The 11,002-nt window shown below is 44.0% G+C and overlaps 1 long non-coding RNA gene across 14 annotated transcripts; it reads left to right on the plus strand.

Annotated features, from left to right (window-relative positions):
* The first annotated feature begins 6 nt into the window (after positions 1-6).
* On the plus strand, positions 7-8,188 carry LOC123096327 (uncharacterized). 14 transcript variants are annotated; one of them, XR_006446554.1, is made up of 11 exons: positions 7-588; positions 893-1,270; positions 1,418-1,487; positions 1,590-1,845; positions 2,903-3,283; positions 3,899-6,393; positions 6,516-6,611; positions 6,715-6,791; positions 6,905-6,985; positions 7,074-7,201; positions 7,804-8,188. It is a non-coding gene; the product is annotated as an uncharacterized lncRNA (long non-coding RNA). The 14 variants fall into 14 exon arrangements; XR_006446552.1 differs by having other exon boundaries at positions 7,849-8,188; XR_006446547.1 differs by having other exon boundaries at positions 7,093-7,201.
* The last annotated feature ends 2,814 nt before the right edge of the window (positions 8,189-11,002 follow it).

Here is an 11,002-nt window from a genome sequence, read left to right on the forward strand (position 1 = left end):
ACAGCTGTAGGGTTCCTTGAGCCGCCGCCGCACCGGAGCTCCTCGACCAGCCCCACCTCATGCCGCTCCACCCACTGCTTCTCCCTCCGCCCGCGCCGCTCTCTTCCCCGCCGGCGCTGCCCACCATGAGCGGGGAGGCCCCAGATCGTCTCGAGCAAGTCAGCGGGGCGGTGGCCAGATCCACCACGGCAACATCTCGTCCAGATGGGTCGCGCCGGGAGAGGTAGATCGAGGCGGCGGGCACCGTGTGCGTCTTGTCTCTTGGGACGCCGCTCCGACCCGATCCGGCGAGGAGGCAGCCTCCGTCTGCGGCAACGAGGGCGGCGGCCGGCTGCGCGAGAGGTCGATCTGATTGTGCCTCCATGATGGCATCGTGATGCCCACCGCCGACGGCGCTGCGTCGCGACCAAAGGGGCACCCGGCCACGGCCGGGGACTCACTGCAGTTGAAGCACGCCATCTCGCCACCATGTATGTTGTGTGTTCTTGTGCTGCAGGTCCTTGGGGTTGGGTGTTCTTGTCGCCACCATGTTCATGCAGGCACGAATTGGACTGAGAAATGCTAACAGAGGAGGAGAAGACCATGCAAGTACGTATGTGCCAAAATTGATAGATTTAACTCTAGGTATTGCATTATTTTGCTGCAGTGTAGTAGTACTCTTTAAAGAATTTGTAGGAGATAGCAAAAGGACTAGATGAAGGATCCATTGATTTAAAAACACGTGGAAAGCATTCAGTTTAGTAAATATTGTATATACCCTTCCCCTGAAAAGTTTGACGTTGTTACTTGGGAAAAAGGAAAATGCCCACAGATTACTTTTTAGTTATGCAAAGTTTAAACTTCAGTCATGCTTTATTGGTCGTTTTCCCCAATAAATATCTACCAACTGCAGGTCCTTGGGGTTGGGTGCGGCAACTCGCGGCTCGAAGACAATCTTTTGTGGTGGGGCGTCGCTGCCGCCGGCGGCACCTGCATAGACCGTCTCGCTGGGAACGAAGAGATGCTCCCCTGATTTGGAGCTGTAGAAAGGAGGTGGTTGCAGACACAAAGTGGGGACACACAACTCCCAGTCATAATATTCTTTATCTTGGCTCGTTATTTGGGGATGGACGCATCAATCTGATCGCGCTCTCCTCCATGCCAAACGGATCCTTGGTTCGGAGGTGCGCGGCGCCGACGATGACAACCTTTCTATTGACGCAAGGGCAGCAGGAGCTCATGACGCTGTTGATGCCACCACCATGCACAGGGTTGATGCAAGGTGGGACAAGTATGTATACCAGGCAAAGTACTCAATCGGTTTGGCATTTAGCTTTTTGATTCTGTTTTTAGTGAGCTTTTTGATTCAGATAATTTGTTTACCTGATGCCTTCACTCCAGGTAATCTGTCTGTCTGACATTTTGCTTTTTGATTCAGTGCGATCACTAATGGGGAGAACATAAAACTTCAATTGAGGGCACTGTGATTCTCTAGCTACATGTATCATGTAAGTGACGTCTTTCCATGAATCTTCTATTCATAATATAACCTCTCAGGCCCTTAGAAAAGTATCTCTGTTAACTCGATTTCTTTCTGCTGATTCTTATAGAGCTTCTGCAGGAGGGCGTCACCTGCGGCATCACTTGCATCGACCTCGCACCGATCACCGTCCCGAGGATGCACGACAGACTAGCGGAGCAGGGCACCAGTGATTGTTTCACCAATTTGCTCGACTCATTGTTCCCTTCCTCTGTCCACGCAACGTTGCCCATTGTTCCTAAGTTGTTAATTCATCAGGCCCATTATTGCGGCTACATAGTCTGTTCATCTTGCCTGCCTTCTTAGGAGAAACCAATTTACTGAAGGTAACTATTCTTTATTTACATTTTATTTGTTTCTTCCTGCTACTTGTACAATTTGCGTCGGAAATATTCTGACTACTTGCATGAATTTAGACCCTACTTGCACAGTTGCTTGCATTTTGTGTTGAGAAACATCTGCTACTTAAATGTACATAATACTTGCAAGTTTTATTTGTTGACTATGCCATGATAGCTTTAGGCCTTTAGTTGTACAAAACTGCCAAAGTAGGTGACAACCACCTGCAGCTCAATCCTTGTTTAACTCGACAGACAAGCTAAAGTAAATGCGGAGCCAAGATAAATTGTTGTAAGCCTTTTACTGACTAGGAACGAGGGGTTGTAGGAAGGAACACTGCACTATGAGTATGCCCTTTGTTAGCTCTTTACCCTTTTCTGTAACACTAGCCTATAGAAGGATGAATGGTGTCAAGCTCCGGGCAACAAGTAGGATTATCTCAGTAGTACAGTCAGCACCACTATCTGAGATTGCACATTTACGACCATAGTGGCACACAGAAAAGGGAGCTTGGTCTGAAACAAATTGCCAAATGCTAGGATCAACATTTCTTTTCTAGAGCATCTCCTTTTCGGGAAAGTTGTTGTCGAGAACTCAGTTGCGTGTTCCTTTATTTTCAAGAAACTCTATATAGACCTTGATAGCTTGAATATAATGTTTTAGTATGGTGTATTTGTAAGGTACAATCCATTCATAATTATTGGTAGTAACATGTGTGTATGTGTATATTTAAACATACTGTCGCTAGATCAAAATTTGGACATACATAGATAGCTCCAGATGTAGCCTAAATGTTTTTTTACTCCCCATATAATCACTGTTGTGAATCCTTGTGCGGTTGTGCCTAGATATATCTAAATGCATCTGCTGCTATATCTCTCAATACTCAATAGCACGGTTTCATGGCGAATCAGTGCCACTGTTATGTGTGTTGATGTTTGAACCGAACCAGCGATTTGTTAGAACTTATATTGTTTCTTGTATAGGATGTCAGCTTTCCAAATCATAAGAATATTTGCTTTGCTTTGTTTTTTATATTTGCAGGTTGGCAATTCCGAAGTTATTGCCTTTCTACTTCAAACTGAAATAATTCCTCTTTGTCTTTAATATGGAGATGGGCACTGAACTTTAAAAAGCAGTATGAACTCAACCCCTTCTGTAAATCAAATATTTCATTTGCGGGGACGACGTGGGGCTCATGTCGAGCACTTCACCTGCAATGGGTGTGGCCTTCTCCGTCTGCCAAACATGCTACAAGTACGAGCACCATGAGGGAACTGCCTGGAGTGCAAGACCCGCCACAAGCTCCTCAAGGGTCAGTCAGCCTCCACCCACGGCCGAAGGCACTTGCAGATGTGAAGAATATCCATGTCCGATTACATCGCCAGAAAGCAAAAACCATGAGAGCCCACACTAATCATCAAGGTAAAAATTGTCCTGTAGACTTTTCTAATATTTCATTTGTATGTTGGTTTGGTAAACTTAGCATGCTGCGAGCTATTTTTAAGAAAGTTCAGTCATACCTGATGCTGCTATGAAAAATGCATGTTAGGACTATTTACATGCCTATAATTAGGCCCACCAGTTTGGATGGCAAACAATTGCAGCTGCGAAGAATAGGATATCTTCTCGATCTCAGGGATCAGCCCATCTGATCTTTTGTTTGATTGGGGTTGCGGTTTTGTTGGGCATATAAGTTTGTGCTGGGTATATGATCATATTTTTGCTGGCACTGATGTATGGCCTTCCTTATGGTTATTTTTTATAAAAATAAATTGTGTCAGTTTTGCCGTCGATGATAGTAATAGTATCAAGTTCATATTGTAAAATAACTGATATGAAATACTACCCTCGGTTTAGATCTATTTCATGAAGGTCTCATATTAACACCTATGAGTGGGAGTTTCATAATATAGAGTTACTTATAAGATTGGATACTATTCTTTGATCTGAAAATATCTATTGCCGATAAGAACGTATTTCACATAATAAATTGCTGGTTCATGCTGGAGCTTGAAATGTATTCCTTTTTTTCTGTAGGGATTTTTGAAACGAGCAGAAGATTAGTAACTTCTACGACATCAAAGATCTGACCTTTTAGAGTATGCACCATATTGATTTACTTATTGATTTATTCACGCTATATCAGATTTGTCTTGAACGTGATACTTTATTGACTGTACTGGACACGGGAAGTTAACTGTTTTAATTATAAAGGATTAGTCTGCACCAATTGCTGCATAAGTTCTCCTTGATACCAATTTACATACTTGTGCTACTAGGCCTTTGGTCAGTTTGCAACTGGTATTTTAGACATGTACGAGTATTCTCATGGTATTTCTATATGTTTTAATTAGTACCAGATGGAATTTGCGAATTAGTCTTACAAAGAGAAGAGACAAGGAAACATTATTCACGAGTTTGCAGGAATATGGAAACTCAAGGTAGTCTGTTAGCATAAGTAAAAAATGTTTTTCATTTTATTTCTTGGTTCGACCAAATTATATTTTATCCGAACGTATGGATGATCGACACAATGGACGTACGTAGTTTCTGGTTAGCACTACTCAGATAACAATTATGCCTACTATTACCATTTTTGTGCATTGTTTGGTCTTATGCATTTTAGTTAAATACATCCTTTGTGACGAATAATGATTTTTGAGCATACTATCTTCTTTTCATGTGGGGAGATCGCTGATAGAAAAGAAAATTGTGTTTATGATATGTTATGCTTATTTCTAAGTGCTTCCAATTTCGAACTACTAGGTATGCAGCCTTAGATGAACAACTACCTCTTTATTTGCTTGAGGATGATTTGATTGTGCAATTAAGACTACATAATTTCACTTTTCATTTATATTTATTGGTGAGGGCGAGCTGGCGGCGGCATGGCGCGCTGGTGCGAGTGACCGCGGGTTCGGCCAGGGTGCGAGCTGATCTGGCATGTGCGCTGGCGAAGTAAGGCGTAGAGGTGCTCCGGCCGGCTGGGTGCGTTGGTCCGTGGCGGAGGTGCGAGGTGGGCGTGGATCTGGCGCCTAGCATGCGCGAGGGAGGACATATGGGCGTTGTGCGTTTCTTCGCGGCGGGAGGTGTGACTGTGCTGCTCTGCAGATTGATGACGTTGTTCTCCTGGTTTCGTGGATCTGCAGCGGGGTAGCCGGTGGTTGCGGCGCCAGAGAATGCTGGGGCAGCGGCCTCGGGCTGATGGCTGCTATGGCAGGGGCTGCTGCACCGGCTCAGGATGGTGGATTTGGAGCGATGCACTCAGATCTGACCCTGGCAACCGCGTTGTTTCTATGTCGCATGAGTTGCTGCAGCTGGTCGTCGCGTGAGGGCTATGCCGGCTGACGGCAGGGGGGTGCCCTACACAATGTGCTTGGCTCTAATGGTCTGGGTATCGTTGCGTGACCAGATTTGCAAGCAAGCTCACTGATAGGAGATCAGGGACTCGGGCGAAAGCTCCGTGACCTTCTTAGAGGCATAGTCGTAGACATCTTCCTATCCTTTCATGTGCTTGGGTTCTCCGGGTGAGAACCTAAACTCCAGTTTTCTGGAGTGGGTGGCGGCGGCGTTTACGTCGTAACCATCTTCAGAGGCGTTGCCTTGGAGGGCCAGCCTTTGGATGTCGTGTGGGGATCTTTCGTTTTCAAGGGCGGTGTATGTCGGGGCTGCAGCTCCGGGATCTTCTATTAAGTGTCGAGGCTGCGGCCTCGGGCAGTACTGCGATGACAGCTCCAAGAGGTAGGGCTGCTTGTCGGCATGGCTTGGGTGAGGACCTTGAAGTGCGGAAGCAGCAAGGTTGTCAGCTCCGTCAATGCGCCCCAGTCGGGACTGTTGGACGACATGTTGGGGCAGCGGCCCAGGATGTGGTGCAGCGTTCGTGGTCTATGTGCGGTTGGCCTGAGCAGCGTGAGTTGCGGGTAGCTGTATCGTTCGGCGTAGTGCCGGCCAGGTTGTCGCTCATCCAGGTTGCCGACCGGGAAGAGGTGTAGTGCCGGCCAAGACGAGAACAAGGGGAAGCTGCTTGGTTGTCTGTGTTCATCAAAGGTGCTCTCTCTTTTCCATCTTTCTTTTTATTTACTTAATCCTAGATGGGTGACTACTAATTTCCATGTCTACTGGGAGGAAGAAGGTTGGCGGACGTATCTTTGTGACTATGTCATTCACGTGCTTTGTTTCAACTCATAAAGTGGATCCTTTTTAAGCTATATCAAATCATAAGACATAATTTTCAGTTGATTTTTTTCTTCTAATTCCCAGATTATTGCTTCACATAGACTATTACATATTTATGCTAGCCAATTCGAAGCTTTGTCCCAAGGGCAAGCATACCGTTGAAAAAATAAATACATGTACGACAGATCAGCCAACAACTTGTTGATCTGTGATTCTTTGAAATTTGATGCTTATAACTGTTTATAAGTCAGTATTGTTCAGAGCCAAAGATAAGTAACAATCTATTTGGTTAAGTTGAACACTTTCAGATCAGGAGTAGTAGAAATTCTTAAGGGCATTGGGATATTGAACTGCAGGTACTAATGCGTGTGTAGTTCATGTCAATCCATCCTATTATTTCATCCTTGTAGGCATACTGCTCATCTCCTTTTAATACTAATTCTCTTAATTCTTTTCTGATTTTTGTGGAGTTGTGCAGATAGCTTCGGCAGGTTTGTTAGGCTAATATAAAGTAGGGACCTTTGCTACATAATGATACAAAGATGATACCGAAGGTTGTTTTGCAACTAGCAAGGTATTTTGTTTACAAGCTGATTGTCAACTTTCTTAGAAAGATACATGGCTGTTGTGTCCTATCAGACAATATTAAACTTTTGCTATGATATTTCCTTATGCAGTTTCAAGGTCACATGGATGCTGACAGCTCTCAGGTGTATGGCCTATTTGTTGCTGGGTATTGTTGCCTTTCTTCCTGGTATGCCAATGTATATTGCTTCAGTTTTCATATTGAGATTGATACAAAACCTAGGCTCTGAAGTGCAAATTGAGAAGAGGTATGCTTATTGTTGCCTTTCTTCGTGATACCAGGTTTATACAGCGGAGGATCCTGAGTTGATGCATATATTGGCTCAAAAAGTAACTAGGCTCTGAAGTGCAGATTGACAAGAGGTATGCTTACTGTTGTCTGTGTCAGTCTATCTACTCGATCACCTTCATATCAACAAGTACATTGGAGTTGTTTATCTCAGTGCATCAGAATTGTTTCTTTCATGCAGAGTTTCTGCTGCTATTTGTTAAATCTTAAAGAAACGTCTGATCCTGAGGTTTACAAGTCCCCTTGTTCAAATATGAAAATGATTTATTTGCAAACTTCAATGCAAAATGGTTAGTCAGTCTCGAACAACTGCATCTATATATACTTTCTAGTTATGCTATTGATGCCACATCCAGATTACACTTTTCTTCTCTTTTTCTTTTCTTGGGAGTAGAAAGGTCTCACTCAAGGATCGAGCAAATGCAGTTCTAATGCTTGTGTCGTCTAATTCAAAGCATGATGACTTTAAATGTTCATGAAATATTTCTCCTCTTAAATCTAAAAAACTAATATACATAGAAGCATGAAAATTAGATTTACTGGATTTATTGGATTCTATTTGTTGCATAATTTATTGCATATTAGACATAACGATGCCAATCTATTATATACAGTATCTTTGAACTAGGTTAGAAGTTGGCATTTCTATCATGCGAGCTTCAGAGAAGGATTAATCTGATTGTCCTTTGATGTTCTAGAGTTTAGTTTGTTGGTTGCTTCAGTTATGGTGGTGTTATTTGGAATAATAATGTCTTCAGGTGCTTGTAACATCGGTAGAATGGTGGAATTCTAGCAGTCATTAGTTTCAGTTTGTGTATAAGAAATACCATCAACCTATTATTAGTGAGCTTTGTATTGTTTTTCTCCGTGTTTACACCTCTCTTGCTCCAAGCCTGGTGATTCAATTCTAACAGAGGAGCTTGCTACGGCCATCCAGGGGGCCAGGGCGATTAGATGCCCATCACTCACGGCGGCAAGAAGTTCCGTGTCGAGTTGATGAACCAGCACCAGCTGGGAGCCCGGATGAAGAAGGTTGTCCCGCGGAGAAAAAGGAGAAGTGATGAGATGTTTTTGACAGCTAATGGATGATGTTATCTTAGTCTGTGAATTTTTGTTTTGGTCGATTTAGAAACCTTGTTTGATGTCTGAAGATCCCTTTTTGCCCACTGTTCAAACCATCTCTTCATTTTTGTGTAAATGGTAACAATACACTTCAAACAATTAAGTTGTCATCCCAAAAAATATTTTGTAAAAGGATGTACTTATCGCCTCAATAATCCTTAATCGTCACGTAGATTTCATTTTCATTTAATTATTTTTCAAAATAGCGTAGATAGTTTTCTTTAAAATTACAAATATTTGATATAGTGTATGTTAATTGAGACATGCGTTGCACGTGTTCCTTAATGCATCAATCATTTTCAATTAGGACGGGAGTCTGAAAAATGTTGTAAGGTTATCGCCATTGTTTGTTTAACTACAGAAGTCTCAAGATTAGAAGCATGATCTTTTGTTTTTCATGTTGCTCTACCTTTGTAGTGTCAAATCGTAGGAACTTTTATCACATATGCTAATTTATCCTTGATGGCAAATAATCCGAACAAAATATTTGGAAGTAATGGAGGCCTAGCCAGAGTAAGGGGGAAAATTGTGGGAGTGGACGCACATCATGTAGGCGAGACGGCAGAGTTTGTGGTCGTACTAGCCATGAGTGGGCATAAACGAGTTTACACTAATTACTTTACACAAATGTTGTTGTTTGCAGACTTGAAAGGAGAAAATATTGGCAAAAAGTCCCTCAAAATTCATAGTGTGGGTGTAGAAGGTTTGGGGATTTTGAGCGGATGGGCCATTGATGGTTGCGGTTAGCTTGGATAGGAAAGGTAGAGATAGTAAGTGAAGAGGAGCAGGAGAACGAAGACGAAGAAGAATAGTGGTTTATAGGCAGAAAAAAATTAAGAATGTTGCTTAATGTGCATGAGGATCCAAACAATGTAAATTTGACACGATTAAAGTTGACTCATGTCGAGCCTCAGGGTGGTGGTGGAGCGGTCATGGTGGATGGTTGGCTGCGGCCGCCGTGTAGTTGTGGAGCAGGTCCTGGGAGACGTGGTCGGTGAGCCCGTGCCGGAAGAAAAGTGCCGCCGGTAGGCAAGGTAGGGTGGATGGTGACCATCACGCTGTTTTCGAGTGAGCAAGGCGTCCGCCATCACGTAGGCAAAGAAGTCGAAGCCTGGATCAAGGTTGGCCACTGTGGTTGGCGTGAAAGTTAACGGACCCGAAGGCCGGTGAGGAAGACATTTTTATTATAATTGCTCAAATATCGTGCGAATGAAACTAAAGACAACATTTCTGATATTGTGCAAGAATTTGTTGAACGCATCAAATAGATATTAATTTGTAACAAATTTTTAGTTCGATCATGGCTCTATATGTATGCATTGTCAAATTGCCTTTTGTTAACAATTTACAATGTAAGTGAAGTGGACTTAAATTATTACTCGATTATACCTGTGCTATCTTTTTTTACATGTGAAATATAACATGCATTATGTTTACATAATTTCAGTAAAATATTTCAAAAGCCCATGACAACGCACGAGCAAAGTAGCATGACATCGGTGTCATCAAAATCACGTCGTTTCAGTTTTTCTACTCCTTGGCTTTGAAGTATTAGGATTATCGATCTAGAGTGCTGAGGTGCTTGTCTACACAAAGGAACTTCATGATGTCGTGGAAACCCAAGAGCAGAACTGAATCTCGCCGGAGCGGGAGATGAACACGTCCTCGCCTCCTCCATACTCAATTCCTTTGGTGGGGAGACGTTACTTGATCTCGCAACACGACATACAAGATCTTGAGGGAAAATGAGATGGCTGGGCGGTGCAGTGAAAAAAAATATGTCGTTGTGCAATGGAAAAGGGCCGGACGGCGGCGATGTGCTCCCTAGCGATTTTGAGCAAAGTGGGAGGAGGAACCGTCAGCGGCATGGGACAGGAGATGCCGGCGGCGGCACACTAGAACAAGAGACGCCAGCGGCGGCACACTAGAACAAAAGACCCCGGCGGCGGCCGGCTCTTCATACGGGCGAGGAGAAGAAAAACGTGTAGCTACAGGCGTGAGGTCCCAAGCAACAAGATGAACATGCCATAACAAACTAATCTAACTTAATTAGAGGAGTTGGCCCACAAGTACATGTGGCTCTCTTTTATTGGCCCTGCACCATAATTCCTGCGGGGATCCCTACATGCGAGCCGGACCCGCTTTAGAGCATCTCCGGCGAGCATAATAATCGCTGATTTACCGAGCAAAAATGATTAGATACCGCAAAATTTGCCGTTCCGTAAAAAAAGATGCAGGATCCTGCATAGTCGGGGCAGTTTTCGCTATATCTATGGGATTGGGAACAATTTTTACAGGGACCTGAAAAAAACAAGAAAAGGTTTAGGTGGGTGGATGTGTGTGTTGTTGCTGCCTACTCCTTGCGCCCGCCCCCGCGCTCCCCATCCTGATCCATGGCGGCACCACCACCGACAAGACGTGTGCGCTCCTCCTCGCACTGCGGCACCTCTGCCCCAACCCGCGCCTCGTCTGCGCCGGTGGTGAGCCATGCACGCCGGCAGAGGCGGAGGACCCAATTGCCATCTTTATTTTGTTTGTAGGGGGCTTTATGCTATTTTGCAGGGCTCCACATTTGACCTGAGACGATTTCTACGGGATCTGCTCTACCGACACAAACGTCATCCCATAAAAATATTGTATAAAAGTTTTGCAGTATCCTCTAAAACCATTTTACAGGACGAAGTTTTAAGGATCTGCTAGAGATGCTCTCAGACACAATAACTGTCAATATGATGATTTTGATTAAAAAGGTCGTCATCCCTCATCCAGCTTCGAGTCACGATAATTTGTGGAGCGCGCTTTATATATGACCCCTGAGACTTCATATTTGAAGGCTTTGAGTGTTGATATCGAGTGTGCCCCATCCACCACCCGCTCGCGTGGAAAGAAAGTTTCACCTCCCACGCTAGCCGGTGGCAATTTTACCGTCACATTTTCCAGCTGCCCACTGCTTCCGCAGTGTTAGTGAG

This window comes from Triticum aestivum, chromosome 4D (genome assembly GCF_018294505.1).
Source record: "Triticum aestivum cultivar Chinese Spring chromosome 4D, IWGSC CS RefSeq v2.1, whole genome shotgun sequence".
Lineage (NCBI taxonomy): Eukaryota > Viridiplantae > Streptophyta > Magnoliopsida > Poales > Poaceae > Triticum > Triticum aestivum.